The 19,560-nt window shown below is 38.1% G+C and overlaps 1 protein-coding gene and 1 pseudogene across 1 annotated transcript in view; both read right to left on the bottom strand.

Annotated features, from left to right (window-relative positions):
- Iqcm (IQ motif containing M) overlaps positions 1-19,560 on the bottom strand; it is a 424,110-nt gene that overhangs the window by 348,920 nt on the left and 55,630 nt on the right. The window lies entirely within an intron of this gene.
- LOC117723323 (protein YIPF6 pseudogene) lies at positions 914-1,617 on the bottom strand (annotated as a pseudogene).

The raw sequence follows: 19,560 nt of genomic DNA, 5'->3' as shown, positions 1-19,560 counted from the left end.
TTCAGAGCACTAGATATCTATGTCCATTTGATTAAATGCATGCTTCTGATGTAGCCTCCTTTCTAGTCTGAGGCCGAGTTGTACAAAATAGGTTCTTTTAGATATGCTATATCTAAGCCATGCCTTAAAGGAAGGTGCCCACATGACAATATGCATTACAAACCATAAACCTAAATTTCTGAGATCCTTTACTACTTAGAAAAGCTCAAACATTAAACCATCAAGGACTTCAGTCAAAGAGAAGTTGCATGTTTGACTGCTATCATTGTATGAAAGATTAAAAACTAGAATGTTAGCTGAGGTACTGTTACACATGACAGAACGGTAGGTATACAAAAATATTTTAAAGCTGATTCTTTAGATGTTATTTGCTTAAAAACAAATGACAAACCAAGTATAGCAGTACCTCTGATCATAATCTGAAAATTAGTTAACACGTTTTGTCTTCCCACATCTATAAACCTAACCTCTTGTTGCCCTCTCAAGTTTGGGGTGGGGGAGAAAAGACATGGATACAGACTGTTATTTATGAAAAGAGGCATATTCTAATAGTCATAAGGCAATGTGTTTAAGAGCTGCACCTGAACAAATATTCTCTAAGCTGAAGATGGTCACCAACTCTTAGTAATTTGTGGAGTGGATCCACTTGCTCAAGTCACAGGTTGTCACACAAATAGCTTCATCATACCTTAAGGAGGCATGTTACTATGTATGATATATACAAGTATTTAAAAATAATAACAGAGGAAATGACAGCCTTGAAAGTATCAATTTCTTATATAAATGACAACAGTGGTATGTGGCTCCCTTGTAATACCTAACAACTGAACAAGAGTGGGGGAAGTTGTTGTTGATAACCATTATACTTCAGGTGAGCCTTTAGTTCATTGGTATTGAATGTGTGTATCCGAATTTATGGAGTGAATGTGAGTATCATCCAACTGATAACAAAGTAGAATAAAAAGACAGAACACACTGCCAGGGCTTTTCGGTTTGGAGGCTGGCTGTCAGCAAGGAATGCTGTGATGCTATCACGGACCAAGCGAACATCACCAACACCACAAAAGCTGAACCATGAAGTTTATTGGTCCCTGCCCTGCCAAAAGCAGCAAGCTACAGATCAGCACTGCGATGTTCCAAGGAAGTACGCAGTGTCCTCATAAACAGAGACTCTGAAGAAAAGAAATGTTTCCACCAAGAAGTCTGGAATTTATTGTGATGGTAACTGCTCCAAACCAGATGATAACGAATACTTCTGCAAACTCTGGGCCTCCTCTGTCGTTCCCCACATCTATGGGAACTTTTCCGTAACATCAATCTCTTAACAGGGTATTACTTTTCCTTGGATATAAAACAAACGTGCATAAATTTCCTTCCCACAGCTTTTAGATCTCGCGTAATGGTTCGATGAATGGATTCATTTAGTGTGGAGCTGTCCCATTCTTGAGCAGGAGCTGGGGGGGATGGGGATGGGGGGGTGGATAGTAATCTCTCCTTCTATGGGCATGTCCTGTGAAACTGACACACCAGACAACCCTGCGAACAGGGGCTTAGATGACACTGCCTCTTGTTCTCCCGGAGAGTCCTCCGCTTCCGCCATCTTGAGAAACCTCCGTCTGTTCCCCTTCCATGTGTTTTTGCCAAATTTTAATTTTTATATAGATTATAATAGAAAAATTTAAGTACTTAGACCTGGGATTAGGAAAATATGCATAAGGACATCATTCCTGTACAGTACATGTAAAGTAATACCAAGCAACAAATTAACTGCCTTGAGTGTATTTACAAAAACAAAATAACTCTAATAACTCTGATAAGTGCGAAGCAAAAATATTAATCCTGAAAAAATATACGAAATTAATAAACAAAACTGTTCAGGGTAGAAAACAACTCCATTAAATGGCACAGCAGAGGCAGGCAACAGAAGCAAAATCTGGCTCTTCACAAACAGCTACAGGTTGCACAGTCTCCTAAATTCTGGGGACCAAAAAGAAAGGAAGTGAGAAGGGACGGAAGGGACGGAAGGGACGAACAGGCAAGTGCAAGCTGAAAGGCGACAGACACAGACAAGGCTGGGCGGTGATAAAGACCAACACTCAGAGAAAGCATGGAGCCTCTGTGGGCCCCATGTACAAGAAGAAATAATGGAGAGCAGGGGGACCAAAAGCCATGAAATGTGCTGACGGAGAAGGCCTGAGGATGGTAGATGAGCCAAGTAGACACCCTAGCTCTCCAAGTATTTTCCTTTCTATGTAAAAAGCTAGGATGCCATAAAATGAGATCACGTTAGAATAGAATGCTTTTATTAAGAACTATTTGTGTTAGGTTAAAATAATATAGCAGGAGGCTGAGAGTAAATTAATTGTTCTTTTATACCTTTTATAGTGGATTAACAGAAATCAAGGTACTCATTTTAAAAGCAGAGCCAATCATCCACCCCAGAGAAGAATCCTGCAGCCCATTAGAGTCATTCCTGGTTTCAACCATTAAGAGATCATTTTGAGGCATCAAACAGATTAGTTTGTTTAATTTTTGCTATATTGATGCATATGAAAGCTACAAATACACTCAACATTTTAAATTTATGTTTTACATATATGTGCTTATTTACTAAAGTTTGACATCTTTCTGAGACATGTCAAACAGTAATAAACAAAGTGAAACCAGTTCAAATACAAACAGCTAGGAATGTAGGAATGTACCTCCGGAGAAGAGCATACATAGGCCTTAGGTTCAATTCTCAGCACAAAAATAATAAATAAATACCAGTTCAAAGGGCTGAGGAGATTGTCAGTGGCAGAGCCCGTGCATAGCATTCCTGAGGACCTGAGCACCAAAGACATAAATAACAATTGGGGTCTACACTTTTCCCAATATTTTTCATTAGAGATGTCTTTCCCAACAAGACTGCCACACTACCTTCAGTGATTTTATTTATTATTATTTTTTTTAATGGAGCAAAATGTATCAAGGCATTGATCATGGTTTGCTGAAATGTGTACACACACACACACAAATTAACCCATCCAGAAAGGATGGCTGATGTTGCCTCACTGGATTAAGAAACCAAAAGGCAAAGCTTTGGGTTTCTGTGAGGCTTTTCTAGGTAGGATAAACTCAAACACAAGAGCAGACCTGTAGGTTGGATGTACCGTTCATGACTTGGATGCCAGCACTTACAAAAAGGAGAAAGTAGAAGGCCAGCTGAGTGCCCACATCGTTTCTCTTCTCTGCGTCCTAACCTGCCCAGATGGAAGCAAGCAGACAGCTGTCATGCTGTCTCCACCATGGCTCAATCCATGGGTCAGTAAGTACTTCCTCCATTTAATTATTTCTTATCAGGTGTATCACAGCAACAGGAAAATAATATGCTACCCTTGAAACTCCCAAAGTCCATGAGAACCACTCATGTCCATACTCTGTGGAAAAGGACTGCTATGGCCTGGCCACCATGTGAAGCGAATAAGAGCCAAGGAATAACAGGATGCAAGCCACATTTTCTACACACATAACTGTATGACTATCAATTAAACAATCATAACTCCTTGAGGGAGTTCCCACTTATAAAGATAATCTCATAATAAATAATCCAAAACCACAAGCCCGGTTCCAAACCATGGGCTCTCCTAATCCCCCTGTGAGCCTGGGTGGGAGTGAAAAGATCTCCTCCTCCTCCTCCTCCTCCTCCTCCTCCTCCTCCTCCTCCTCCTCCTCCTCCTCCTCCTCCTCCTCCTCCTTCTCCTCCTCCTCCTCCTCTTCTTTTTCCTCTTCTTCTTCCTCCTCCTCTTCTTTTTCCTCTTCTTCCTCCTCCTCCTCTTCTTTTTCCTCTTCTTCCTCCTCCTCCTCTTCTTTTTCCTCTTCTTCCTCCTCCTCCTCTTCCTCCTCTTCTTTTTCCTCTTCTTCCTCCTCCTCCTCTTCTTCTTCCTCCTCCTCCTCTTCTTCCTCCTCTCCTCTTTTTCCTCCTCCTCCTCTTCCTCCTCCTCTCCTCTTTCTCCTCCTCTTCCCCTTCCTCCTCCTCTCCTCCTTCTCTTTCTCCTCCTCCTCCTTCTCTTCCTCTTCCTCATCTTCCTCTTCCTTTTTCCATACTTCTTCCTTTTACCTCCTTCCCCCTTTCTTCTTCCTTTTTTCTTCTTCTTTCTCTTCCTCCTCCTCTTCTTCCACCTCAGAAGACTTCTGTAATGAATTTGTTTGATGCTGCTTGTATTCTAATGCTAAATACTGGCTTCTCATGATATGGTTGCCCCCAGCAAGCAGATTCTCAGGTACACCAAGTGATACTATGTAAATTGAGGAGCAAGAGCTCCTCAGTTTAAAATTATTGGTTGAATAAAAATGCCTACAGCACATAGCTGGGCAGAAGAGAGATAAGTGGATCTTTGGTTGCCTGGCATGGGGTCTGAGGCAAAGACCACAAGGAAAGAAAGGAGGAAGAAGGGAGAAGATACCATGGGGTTGATGAATCATGAGTACATGACCATGAAAGTCAACCAATTGGAATGGGAGCAGCCCAGGTGAAACATGGCAAGTTATATTTCAGGATTATTGGCAAGGAAGTAGACAAAATAGCATAGAGGGTTGGTATCTTCCAAGCTCTAGTGCTTTTAAGGCTTTTTATAAATCCAAAGGTTCTGTGTCTTTTATTTGAGAATTAAATGATCTACAGTGGGGTAGAAATCCACAGTTATTATTTACTACAACAGATTTCCACTCACCTAAGAATCATAGGGCATTTATGATACCACTCCTTTACAATTTTCATTAACTCATTTATTTATTTGGGGGAAGACTGTGTATATGTGATATGTGGATTCGTGTGTCATAACGTCTGTGGTCTCAGTAGACAATCCTGGAATCAGTTCTCTCCTTCCACTATGTTGGTCCTAGGGACGGAGCTCAAGTCATCAGGCTTAGCAACAAGTGCCTTTTCTTGCTGAACCATCTTGCCAGCTATCTTTGTCATTTTTCTAGCCTGACTCCCAGGAGCTCTTACACCCAGGATCTCACAGGATCTCAGGATCACAGGATCATAGAGACAACTGGACTCTGAGGAGTTCTGAAACAACTAAGATAATAGGAAAGAGAGGCTCTAATCAGAGACAGTGAGTGCAGGTAGCACTAAAGATAACCAGATGGCAAAAGGCAAGCTCAAGAACATAAGAATCAGCAACCCAGGGTACTTAGCATCATCAGTACCTAGTTATTCCACAATAGAAAGTCCTGAAACCCCATCACACTAGGAAAGCAAGATTCAGGTTCAAAATCACTTCTTGTGATGGTGATAGAAGACTTTAAGAAGAACATAAACAACACTCTCAAACAAATTGAGAATACAGGTAAACAGATAGCAGCCCTTAAAGAAATAACAGGAACACAAAAATCCATTAAAGATTTACAAGAAAACACAACCAAACAGAAAAGAAATTGAAAAAAAAAAAAAAACATCCAGAACATAAAAATGGAAGTAAAAACAATAAAGAAATCACAAAAGGGAGGCTACCTTGGAAAGAGAAAATGTAGCAACACCAACAGAATACAAGAAGAAAGAATCTCAGATGCAGAAGATACCATAGAAAATATTGACACAACTGTCAGAAAAAAAATGCAAAGTGCAAAAAGCTCTTAACCCAAACATCCAGGAAATTTAGGACACAATGAGAAGACCAAACATAAGGATAATACGTATAGAAGAGAGTGAAGATTCTCAACTTAAAGGGCCAGTAAATATCTTCAACAAAATTATAGAAGAAAACTTCCCTAACCTAAAGAAAGAGATGCCCATGAACATACAAGAAGCCTACAGAACTTCAAATAGACTAGACCAGAAAAGAAATACCCCTGTCACATAATAATCAAAACACCCAACGCACAAAACAAACAAAAAACATTAAAAGCAGTAAGACAAAAAGGCCAAGTAACATATAAAGGCAGACCTATCAGAATTACACCAGACTTCTCACCAGATACTATAAAAGCGAGAAGATTCTGGACAGCTGACATACAGACCGTAAGAGAACACAAATGCCAGCCCAGGTTACTATACCCAGCAAAACTCTCAACTACCATAGATGGAAAAACTAAGATATTCCATGACAAAACCAAATTTACACAATATCTTTCCACAAACCCAGGATTACAAAGGATAATAGAGGAAAAACTACAATACAAGGAGAGAAATTATACCCTACAAAGAGCAAGAAAGTAATCTTCTTCCAACAAATCCAAAAAAAATGATAGACACAGAAACATAATGCCACAGCTAATAACAAAAATAACAGGAAGCAATAATCTCCTTAATATCTCTTAACATCAATGGATTCAATTCCCCAATAAAAAGACGTAGACTAACAGACTGGATACATAAACAGGACCCAGCATTTTACTGCATACAGGAAACATGCCTCAGTGACAAAGACAGACATTACCTTAGAGTAAAAGGCTGAAAAACTATTTTTCAAGCAAATGGTCATAAGAAACAAGCTGGAGTAAACATTCTAATATTGAATAAAATCGACTTTAAACTTAGAGCTATCAAAAAGGATAAGGAGGGACACTTCATACTCAAAAAAGTCAACAAAGAAGAACTCTCAATTCTGAATATCTATGCTCCAAATGCAAGAGCACCCACTTTCATAAAATAAACCTTACTAAAGCTCAAAGCACACATTGTACCTCACACAATAATAGTGGGAGACTTCAACAGCACACTCTCAGCAATAGACAGATCATGGAAACAGAAACTAAACAGAGATACAGTGAAATTAACAGAAGTTATGAACCAAATGAATTTAACTGATATCTATAGAACATTTCATCCCCAAACAAAAGAATACACCTTCTTCTCAGCACCCATGGTACCCTTTCCAAAACTGACCATATAATTAGTCACAAACAGTCCTCAACAGATACAAGAAAATTGAAATAGTCCCATACATCCTATCAGATCACCATAAACTAAGACTGTTCTTCAATAACGACAAAAACAATGAAAAGGCCACATACATGTGGAAACTGAACAATGCTCTACTCAATGGTAACTTCATCAGGGAAGAAACAAAGAAAGAAATTAAAGACTTTTTAGAATTTAATGAAAATGAAGACATATCATACATGATACACAATGAAAGCAGTGCTAAGAGGAAAATTCATAGCTCTAAGTGCCTACAAAGAGAAACAGAAGAGAGCATACACTAACAGCATGACAGTACACCTGAAAGCTGTAGAACAAAAAGAAACACACCAAAAGGAGAAGAAAGCAGGGGAAAAAATCAAACTCAGGGCTGAAATCAACCAAGTAGAAACAGAAAGAACTATACAAATAATCAATAAAACCAGGAGCTGGTTCTTTGAGAAAATCAACAAGATAGACAAACCCTTAGCCAGACTAACCAGAGGGCACAGAGACAGTATCCAAATTAATAAAATCAGACTGAATAGGGAGACATAACAACAGAAACTGAGGAAGCTAAAAAATTATCAGATCCAACTACAAAAGCCTATACTCAACAAAACTGGGAGATCTGGATGAAATGGACAATCTCCTAGACAGATACCAGGTAGCAAAGTTAAATCAAGAGCAGATAAATCATCTAAACAATCCCATATTCCTAAATAAATAGAAGCAGTCATCAAAAGTCTCCCCACCAAAAAAAGCCCAGGACCAGGTGGTTTTAGATCAGAATTCTATCAGACCTTCAAGGAAGGCCTAATACCAATTCTCTTCAAACTATTCGACAGAATAGAAACAGAAGAAATACTACCCAATTCATTCTATGAAGCCACAATTACGCTCAAACCTAAACCACACAAAAACACCACAAAGAAAACTTCAGACTATCTTTCTTATGAATATCGATGCAAAAATACTCAATAAAATTTTCAAAAACCGAATCCAAGAGCACATCAAAACAATCATCCATCATGATCAAGTAGGCTTTATCTCAGGAATGCAGGGATGGTTCAATATACAGAAATCTATCATTGTAATATAAAACTATATAAACAAACACAAAGAGAAAAAAAAAACATGAGCGTCTCACTAGATGCTGAGAAAGCATTTGACAAAATTCAACACCCCTTCATGGTAAAAGTCTTAGAATGACTTCAGGAATTCAAGGCCCATACCTAAACATAGTAAAAGCAACATACAGCAAGCCAGTAGCCAACATCAAACTAAATGAAGAGAAACTTGAAGCAATCCCACTCAAATCAGGGACTAGACAAGGCTGCCCACTCTCACCCTACCTATTCAATATAGTACTGGAAGTCGAAGCCAGAGCAATTAGACAACATAAGGAAGTCAAAAGGATACAAACAGATCAGGAAGAAGTCAAAATTTCACTATTTGCAGACGATATGATAGTATACTTAAGTGACCCCAAAACTTCCACCAGAGAACTCTTAAATCTGATAAACAACTTTAACAAAGTGGCTGGATATAAAATTAACTCAAACAAATCAGTAGCCTTTCTCTATTCAAAGAATAAACAGGCTGAGAAAGAAATTAGGGAAACAACACCCTTCACAATAGTCACAAATAGTATAAAATACCTTGTTGTGACTCTGACCAAGCAAGTGAAAAATCTGTATGACAAGAACTTCAAGTCTCTGAAGAAAAAAATTGAAGAAGATCTCAGAAACTGGAAAGATCTCCCATGCTCATGAATTGACAGGATTAATAGTAAAAAATGGCCATATTACCAAAAGCAACCTACAGATTCAAATGCAATCCCCATCAAAATTTCAACTCAGTTTTTCATAAAGATATAAAGGGCAATTTGTAAATTCATTTGGAATAACAAAACACCCAGGATAGCAAAAACTATTCTCATCAATAAAAGTACTTCTAAAGGAATCACCATCCCTGACCTCAAGCTGTACTACAGAGCAACAATTAAAAAAAAAAAAAAAAAAAAAAAAAAAAAAAAACAACGCATGATATTAGTACAGAGACAGACAGGTAGATCAATGGAATAGAATTGAAGACCCAGAAATGAACCCACACAGCTATGGTCTCTTGATCATTGACAAGGTGCTAAAACCATCCAGTGGAAAAAGGACAGTATTTTCAACAAATGGTGGTGGTTCAACTAAAGGTCAGCAGGTCAGCATGTAGGAAATCCATTCTTATCTCCTTGTACAAAGCTCAAGTCCAAGTGGATCAAAGACCTCCACATAAAACCAGATACACTGAAACTAACAGAAGAGAAGGTAGGGAAGACTCTCGAATACCTAGGCACAGGGGAAAAGTTCCTCAACAGAACACCAATGGCTTATGCTCTAAGATCAAGAATTGACAATCAGACCTCAAAGTTGCAAAGCTTCTGTAAGGCAAAGGACACTGTCAACAGGACAAAACAACAACCAAAAGATTGGGAAAAGATCTGTACCAATCCTACATCTGATATAGGGCTCATATCCAATGTATACAAAGAACTGAAGAAATTAGACTCTAGACAATCAAATAACCCTATTAAAAAATGGGGTACAGAGCTAAACAAAGAATTCTCAACTGAGGAAACTTGAATGGCTGAGAAGCACCTAAAGAAGTGTTCAACATCCTTAGTCATCAGGGAAATGCAAATCAAAACAACCATGAGATACCACCTCACACCAGTCAGAATGTCTAAGATCAAAAACTCAGGTGGTAGCAGATGCTGGTGAGGATGTGGAGAAAGAGGAACATTTCTTCACTGTTGGTAAGATTGTAAGCTAGTACAACCACTGTAGAAATCAGTCTGGGGGTTCCTTTGAAAAACTGACATAGCATTTTCTGAGGACCCACCTCTACCACTCCTGGGCATATACCCACAAGATGTTCCAACATATAATAAGGACACATGCTCCACTATGTTCATAGTAGCCTTATTTATAAAATCCAGAAGCTAGAAAGAAGCTAGATAACCTTCAACAGAGGAATGGATAGAGAAAATGTGGTACATTTACACAGTGGAATATTACTCATCTTAAAAACAACGAATTCAGCCTGGCAGTGGTGGCGCACTCCTTTAATCCCAGCACTTGGGAGGCAGAGGCAGGCAGATTTCTGAGTTCGAGGCCAGCCTGGTCTACAGAGTGAGTTCCAGGACAGCCAAGGCTATACAGAGAAACCCTGTCTCAAAAAAAAAAAAAAAAAATTCGAGAAATTTTTAGGAAAATGAGTGAAACTAGAAAATATCCTGAATGAGGTAACCCAATCACAAAAGAACACACATGGTATGCACTGACTGATAAGTGGATATTAGCCCAAAAGTTTACAATACCCAAGATACAACTCACCGACCACATGAAGCTCATGAAGAAGGAAGACCAAAGTGTGGGTGCTTCAGTTCATATTAGAAACAGTAACAAAATATTAATGGGAGTAAATATGGAGACAAAGTGTGAGATAGAAACTGAAGGAAGGGTCGTCTGTTGACTGTTCCACCTGGGTATTTATCCCATGTGCAGCCATCAATGGTAGACACTGATGTGGATTCCAGGAAGTGCATGCTGACAGGAGCCTGATATAGCTGTCTCATTACATGTCTGCCAGAGCCAGAAATATAGAGGCAGATGCTTACAGCTAACCATTGAACTGATCGTGGGGTTCCCAATGTAGAAGTGAGAGAGAAGACTGAAGGAGCTGAAAGGGTTTGCGGGCCCCATGAGGAGAGTAAAAATACCAACCAACCAGAACTCCTAGGGTATAACCCACCAGCCTGGGAGCACATAGGGCACTCATGGATCCAGCTTTATATGTGGGAAAGGAAGGCCTTGTTGTGGTGGGAGAGAAGGACCTTGGTCCTGTGAAGGCTTGATGTCCCAGTGTGGGGGAATTCAAGGTTGGGGAGATGGGAGTGGGCAGGTGGGTGGAGGCATAGTCTCATAGAAGCAGGAGGAGAGGGGATAAGATAAGGGGTTCCTGCGTGGGGAGAAAATGGGGAAAGGGGATCACATCTGAAATGTAGATAAAATATCCAATTAAAAAAAGAGCATTTTGATCTTGCAGGCCCTGTTCATCTGGCCTTTTCTATGAGTCAACTGATACCAGGAGAAGAATTACATTTAATTGCTTAGTTACATAGTAAGTTAGAGGTAGAGTTTCAAATGGTGGACTTGGAAGAAAGTCTTATGTCTTCTCCAGATTAATTTATCAAAAGCGTATTCAGTTGTAACTCAGGGATAAAGTTCTCCACAGTCTTTTATCGCCTTAAATAGACAAATCCCAAAATAATTATTTTAATCTTCCTAAATTACTCTCAATAGAGGTTCCTAGAGACATGAGTCCCTTGACATAAATCATTTTGTAGCTATAGAATTTGCAAAAACCTTACATTTAAATGCATATTTATTTACATGAGCTATACAGACAACCAAGGCCATCTTTTTTTAACTCCCATGAAGATGAAGTCTAAGTGTAAATGCAGTTAATATAGTTAAAATCAAACTACATTTCAGCTGATATTGACCTTCATCCTAAAACATTATGGCTTCTCATTTTATACTCCATCATCATCATCACTGTCATCAAAAAACAATAGCATGGAAGAAAAACATAATACTGACTATTAAAATGCTACAGTATGATTTGTATTGTTGAGGCCTGCTCCTTTTAACATAACTGTAGCCATTTTGTATTCAGTATCCATTTTGCTCACAAGGTGAAATTAAGTTCAGGTTCTCATATTCTACTTTCCAGAAGTAATTATCCATAGCTGACACTAAAGAATGTTACTAGTAAGCCAAAAAGTTATGGTTGAATCATCTGTACCCTGTTATCTCAGTGTTCTGAAATTCCTCTGTCCACCACCCTTCTTACCTCACTCAGGACCAATCACCTTAAAGGTTGGCAAATTTGTCTAGTTAGCCAAAAATGTTATACTACTTCATTGCTTGCCTTCAAACTTTTGAACTTGGTTTTTCCTATAAATAGCCTTTCCTGAGGACAGACTAGTACCACAATTAGGTCTTTCCTTCTTGTAGTCCTGGACATCCAATATTATGGTGTGCATTCACTAAACTATTCTTGCTTAACTGAGATTGGTGTACATATGGTGTGGAGATTCCCAGACCCCAACAATATGACATCAGAATAAACAAACAAGTGTAACCAAGAAGACAGGCAAGTAGCTGTCAGATCCAGATTTGGGGAAATAAACATTAGCAATGATTGTCAAGCATTATAGTTTTTTATGAGCATATATTAGTTGTATGAAATAATAGCATCATTTTTCAAACATGGACATATTATATTTCCAACCCTTGTTTATCTGCCCATTGTTAGACTCTTTCCTCTTCTCTACTACATCTCTTCCAATTTCATATCTTATATTTTCTTTTATTTTAACACATTTTAGTTAAAATATAATTACATCACCTCTCCCATTCAGCCCCTTCCATGTTCTCCACTCTCAAATTGATAGTCTTTTTCTTTTATTGTAATCGTTACAAAGACAGAAAGAAAGAGAAAGAAAGAAAGAGAGAGAGAGAAAGAAAGAAAGAAAGAAAGAAACAAAGAAAGAAAAAGATAGGCAGACAAATATATTTCCATTTATATTATTTTGATAAGAGAAAATGTGTTGTTATTCTGAGTCTGGTTTAATTTACTTAATATGTTGCTCTATGTTTTCATGTCCCTACAAAGGACATATTTAGTTTGTTTTTATGTCTATGGAAAAGTATGCCATTTGTGTGTCTGTGTGTCACTTATTTAGTCATCTGTTAACGGGCTCCTTAGTTTACTCTATAACTTAGTTGTTAAATTTGCATACCAAGTTGAGGGTGTACACAAATATGCAAAGAATAGTTTTCTCTATGAGGTTTCTAAATGAGACAAAGATGCTAACAAATGTACAAATTGCTGAAGTGAGAAGTTTTAGCCCTAAACCATTGCATCAGAATCTCACCAATCTCCTCTTGCTATAAAACCTTTAGTCATGACTATCAGTATGGTAAAATCTTTAATCTTTTATTGAAGCTTCTCGTCTTATAGTAATGGTTATGTACATAGTAATAATGTATCATTTTTTCAAAGACATTAGGATTTACTTCTCTAAGGCCAAAGAACAATAAATGTCAGTGTCAGGAAACATCCCAGAAGCCGGGCAGTGGTGGCGAACGCCTTTAATCCTACCACTTGGGAGGCAGAGTCAGGCAGATTTCTGAGTTCAAGACTAGCCTGGTCTACAGACTGCGTTCCAGGACAGCCAGAGCTACACAGAGAAACCCTGTCTCAAAACAAACAAACAAGCAAACAAACAGGAAACATCCCAGAGACAACCGTTCAAAGCCTCAACCTCTGAGCTGCTGTTTTTCACCAGAGAACAAGTGGACAGAAATTACCACAGAAAAACGTAGGGTATGAAGAATCAGAGGGCTTTGCAATGAGGTTAAAATATAGTAAGAGTAGAAAGTCATTTGATGGCTCTGGCAGAACTCTAATTTTCAAGAAAATGATACATCTTCATGTAGGAAAAAAAAAACAGTCCAAATTTACCATATAAGCAGTGCTGGAATCCAAGACTTGGGTTGCCAAAGAACAGCTCCAGCTTGGAAAGAGGTTCCTGAGAAAGGGATGTTTGGGAGCAGCAAAAGAATGACTCAAAGTCAGTCATGGGTACAACCTGTGTTCTGCTTGAGCTGGCTCTCCAGACAGCTGTGTAGATAATTCACCTCTTGCAGACCAAAGCCCAGTTCAATCATTACCCCAGGGTCCCTATTGATTATCCCACAAATCAGCATTTTACGACCTTAGCCCCTTTATTCTTAGAGACAGCAAGTACATTTTTTTAACATAGCAAATGAACTGAAGGAACTAAGCACAAACAATAAGTTTAGTTGGATGGAATCCCATGCTGAGATTGCCATTCCCACAACACCTGGACCTAAACTTGTTCTGCCCCAGGCTAGCCTTGAACTCAGTAATCTGACTGCCTTTATAAACACAGACAATAAGCTAGCTGGGTGGGATCTGGCTCTGTGATCACCATTCCCACCATGCCTGGACCTAAATTCACTCTGTCCCAGACTGACCTGGAATTCAGAAATCTTTGTACCTTTGTATCTTTCTGGCTTATTAGTGCATCTGCCTTTGTTCTTTTAGGTCTGTGAAGCCCCTCATAAAATTCATATTACATCCTTATATTTTGCATAGTTGAGAAAGTATACATTCTTAAACTCATGTTTTCAGAGTTCTTTCCCACAGCCTTAAGAGCTGTCCTGAAGATCACAGGGTTTACTATTTTGTTAAGGAACACATTCTTGCCTCCAAGACTCATGCTGTTTCTAATTATCATGGAGACATCAACTTTGGCAGGGAGAATATTTCCCAAAAGAAGAACATAAAGTAAATTATGTACATTATTATAAAATGAACCTTGCACCTAGCAACTATCAACACTCATGGAAGCCCATGCCCTACTAGCTCTGTTCCAGGGGTGTTGTGGATAGCTCCAGCCTTGTATTTTGATGCTAGTTCCACTTTCCTGGGAGGGGCTTCAGAGGAGGAGTGAGTCAGTACACAGTTGACTTCTTGTGAACCTACTGTCCACCTTAATTTGTAAAATAAAGGCTAGCGCCAGTGATTGGGCAGTAGAAGGGGAGGTGGAGAAAAAGGCTGGGGGGGGGGAGGAGAGAGAAAGAGGAAGTCGAAGGAAGAGGAAGCAGAGGAGGAGGAAGTCAGCAGAGGAGCAAGAAGTGGAAGAACAATGAAGGAGAAGCACATGGCCTGGAAAAAATCACAAGTTATAAGGGATCTTGTAGCTGGGGAATAGAGTAGTGTAATGATAAATCTGCCCAATCTAGGCGTGCAGTTTATATCCATAATTATTGAGCTGTGTTTTCCTTGACGGTCTTATTTGGGTTGGAGATTTACCTCAACACAGAGGTAGGAACTGCGTCATGTCATCTCTTTCACATGATATTACTTGGCACTGAATCACAAGATAAAGTTGTCAATTGAGTGGAGGATGCTGTTAAATCTTTTTACAATGAACTAAAGATATCACACTGGTTAGCTTGACCTTCTACCACAAGTCATTTTGTAAACAATAGTAAAAAACACCAAATGATACATATGCATGTGTGTATATAGTATTTGGATTATTTACATTAAAATTACACTTAAGTTTTATTACCATAACTACTGATGAGCTTAAAAGCAACATTGTCTCAACATTTGTTTCAAATATAATGTTGCAGAAACCAGGAGTCAGGAAAACCCAGTAGGAGAGCCCAGAGGTGATACTTGGATCAGAAACTAATATAGAAACCCATTTACAGGCTCTCACTATAGCTGCAGCATATACAAAATGTTTTCAATGTCACTTTAAATGTATAAAACATAACAAAAACTATGTTTCTCCTGGAAATAACTTTGCAAAATCTAGAATGCAACTAATCCACTGGCATCTTATGGGCAAAGTAGTCCTGGTTCAGGAAAGCAAGTGCAAAAGCCATAGCCTTTGAAACAATCTATAGCTTTAGGATGAAGGACTCTGTAGAAGAAATAGTGGTAGCATTAAGAGACAAGAGACGAACACTGACCAAGATTAAATCTATTACAGCTAAAGAGGTAAATCAAGAATGAAGTCATTTTGAAGATGAGATGAAAACAAGCAAGGAGCTCTACTCTGTTAGTATCCCAAACGCTTAGAATAAAAAGAATTTTAGATTTTTATATATTCTGGAATATTTGCATATACATAAGAAGATATATTGGAGATGAGACCCAAGGATAACTGATAAATCAGCATGAATTATATAATCTTTATCCACATAACTTAGAAGTATTTTATACAGTGTGTGTGTGTGTGTGTGTGTGTGTGTGTGTGTGTGTGTGTGTGTAATTCTGTACACAAATAAAGTTTCATGTCATGGACTTTTCCCCTTGTCCCTATCATATGATTCCTTAATTTGGATTCTGAAGCATTTTGGACAGAGTTTTTGATTAAAAAAACTCAACCCATACTGTTTTCCCATAATTTGCTAAAAGGACAGAACATTTATTTCGCAACCATCACCCCACAACTGAGAGAACTGTTATGACATAAACTTAGCATTACACAAATGCTTGATGAAAATAGGACATTTCCTAGGTCCCCATAGGTATAGGAATTGGTTCTCAGGTTGGTGAGTTAAGAAGCTCAATGACCATAACTTCCTGGTTGTTGAAATTCAGTGCCCTTGCTGCTTGTTCATAGGGAAAATGGAAGAAGGAGGCAGGAGTTAATGTTGAATCCAACAGTAGTACCTGGACTTTTTTCTTTTTCCTGAGTGCTAACCATACTACATTTACATAATGATTTTACTAATATGACATTTGTGCTGCAAAAAATACAAATAAACTGTGATAATAGCTCTGATATTTTTCTTTTTATTTATGTTTACTTTGTATTTAACTAAATCTAGCATACATTTTACACACAAGATTTTTAAAAAAATAAGAAGAGGTCAAATCTAATAAAAGGGTTTTAATCAGTCAAAATCACCAATTGCCATAATAGAAACTTACACATTTTAAACAAACCATGATACAAATCTTCATGAAATAGCATATAGTTCAGACACTATCATAAAATACTATTCAATATAATAGCATCTTTCTTAAGAAACCAAGGAAATGCATTTTTGTGGTTTTATTGAAAAATTTCTCTTTATAATGCAATTTTCATACTATCATGAAAGATCATTTCCTGATTTCACATCAACATAATCATAATGTATTACTTTAATTATATGCAAATATGTTTTAATTAAAATATGGTTGCATCACTTCCTTCTATTTCCTCTCTTCAACCTCTTCTATGTCTTTCCCTCATGCCCTTTCAAATTATGACTTCTTTTTCTTTGATTATTATTGCTGCATATATAGAGATGTACAAATAAATGTAATCTGCAGAGTCCATTTTTGTTATGTATATATGATTTCAGGATTTAACATTTCATATGGTACAACCAGTTAGGAGCTTATGTGAGGAAGACAAATTACTTGTCCCTCTCTCAGCAGTCATTGGTTGTTTATAGTCCTTTATCCTCGAGTGAGATGCAGTGAGATTTCCCCCTCTACGTGAGCATGTTCACTTATATTGTCATTGTTAGAGTCTTGTCTAGGCAGCCATTTCTAGTAGACACAGTCTCACAGGAAACTTCTGGCTTATTTGACTTTTACCATCTTTCCAGCTGTCTGTGATGATCCCTGAGTCTTAAGTGCAGGGTTATGTTATTTTATTTGTCTTTTTTTTGTTTGTTTTTTTGTTTTTTGAGACAGGGTTTCTCTGTGTAGCCCTGGCTGTCCTGGAACTCACTCTGTGGACCAGGCTGGCCTCGAACTCAGAAATCCACCTGCCTTTGCCTCCCAAGTGGTGGGATTAAAGGTGTGCACCACCACCGCCCAGCTTATTTTATTTGTATTACCATTACCGTATTCACCCCCGTCATTACAAAATGATTTCTATAAGGCACTGCAAATACCTGTCCCAGAGGATATTACCTATCTTGACCCCTCTCATCTTACTTAAGACTATCTCCTCCCACTAAATATGCTAGTGAATTTTCAGTACTGTGTGCTTTAGTTCAGAATATCAAGTGGCGAACCAAACTGTGTTATCGTCATGGCTTATCATTATTAGTATTTATCATTACGATAACAAAACCAAGCTGGCTTGGGAAAACTAGTGACCTATATGCAAATATTCTTTTGAAAAAATCAATAGGAGGTATAAATAGCACAGATCACATTCTTACAAATATAAATGTGCTAATAGTATCTTCTATAGCTTAAAGCATTACTACTTTTAACTTACATATCTGGCCTAACTTAAGTTATACGGGGCCTAGGAAAAATATCTGAAATGAATGAGACAATTAGTCTTGTGTCTCAAACAAAATCACTTCCAGAATCACTTCCAGAATCACTGTACAGAACATTATCAACCTAGACAATTCAATGGAAATAAGGTTTTAGTTACACATTGTGAGGGTTTGTATATACTTGGTTCAGAGAGTGGCACTTTTTGAAGGTGTGGCTCTGTTCAAGTAGGTGTGGCCTTGTTGGAATAGGTACGTCACTGTGAGTGTGGGCTTTAAGACCCTTATCTTATCTGCCTGGAAGCCAGTATTCTTCTAGAAGTTTACAGATGAAGGTGTAGAACTCTCAGCTCCTCTTGTCCCACGCCTGCCTGGACTCTGCCATGCTCCCATCTTGATAATAATGGACTGAATTCTGAACCTGTAAGCCAGCCCCAATTAAATGTTGTCTTTGTAAGAGTTGGCCTGGTCTAGGAATTTAATTCTTAAGCTAGAACAAGAAAGTAATTTCAGGCAGGAATCTAAATCTTAGGCTAGAACAAAGAAGTAGGCTTCAGACACGAAAATGACTTTGTGCTAGGACAGGAAAGCAAGGTCAGATATTTTGGTCATCCTGATAAGCCCTTAGAAATAGTGATCACAGGAGTGTTCATGGAAATTTGTTTATTGTCTTGCTTGTTCTTTTCACTATTTGCATCTATTGTATTGCTAGTTCCTCAACCTAGAACTGACCTTAATACATGCATGTAATTTAAATTGTTTAAAAGCAAAAAGGAGGAGGTGGGATGGGATGGGGGGGTCCTTGGGGGTGGAATTGGGAAAAGGGATGTAAATAAATAGAATATCCAATAAAAATAAAAGGAAAAGAAGAGTTGGCCTGGTCATGGTGTCTCTTCTCAGCAGTAAAACTCTAAGACACACGTGTTATATTTTACTTTCAATTAAACTTGTATTTTGATTTTAAGAGAGCAAATATGGGCTTCAGCACTGACATAATTTCACAATCACTTTGAAATTCCCTACAACTTAGAGACTGGACTAACTGTAATCCTTTCTTCACATCATGATCTCTACCAATAAAAATCAGGGTTGATAATTCAAATTTTTAATTTAATATATAAATAACATTTTAAAAGAATTATATGGTTTGTTTGTTTGTTTGTTTGTTTGTTTGTTTGTTTTTGAGAGAGGGATTTTTTGTGTATCCCTGGCTGTTCTGGAACTAGCTCTGTAGATCAGGCTGCCCTTGAACTCACAGAGATCCTCTGCCTCCCTAGTGCTGGGAGTAAAAGTATGTGCCACTCTATGATACTTTTTATCATGTGTTTGGATTACTTATAATCCAAGTATGATATAGTTTTAAAAACTAAGTCAACAAGAAAAAACTAAAGAGAAAGATTAATAATATCATTGAATCTCTTTAACACTTTTTACACAGAATGTTATAAAGTTAAACTAAAATTCTATTTAGAATCAATATTCTGAGCAGCCTACGCATACCTCGGGAACTTGACAGTTTGCTGCCAAGAGTCTCAGCATGCAGAATCTGAATCTAATATGTGGCATTTCTGTTTATCATAGGATTATCCCAATACTTTCTTACCCCTAGTCAACATAAGTTTACTCAGCACCAGGAGCACTTAAACAGAGGACAGGGGTCACATGGGAAATAGGAGACTCAGGCACTGAATCATATTCCTACTTTTGGCTGAAGATATGTAAATCCTCTGTGGTATTTTTTTGGCACTTAAGAGTTACAAACACAACAGCTGACAA

This window comes from Arvicanthis niloticus, chromosome 18, assembly GCF_011762505.2.
Source record: "Arvicanthis niloticus isolate mArvNil1 chromosome 18, mArvNil1.pat.X, whole genome shotgun sequence".
Classification (NCBI taxonomy): domain Eukaryota; kingdom Metazoa; phylum Chordata; class Mammalia; order Rodentia; family Muridae; genus Arvicanthis; species Arvicanthis niloticus.
Note: the sequence above shows the minus strand (reverse complement) of the source record. Positions and strands in the feature narration are given on the sequence as shown.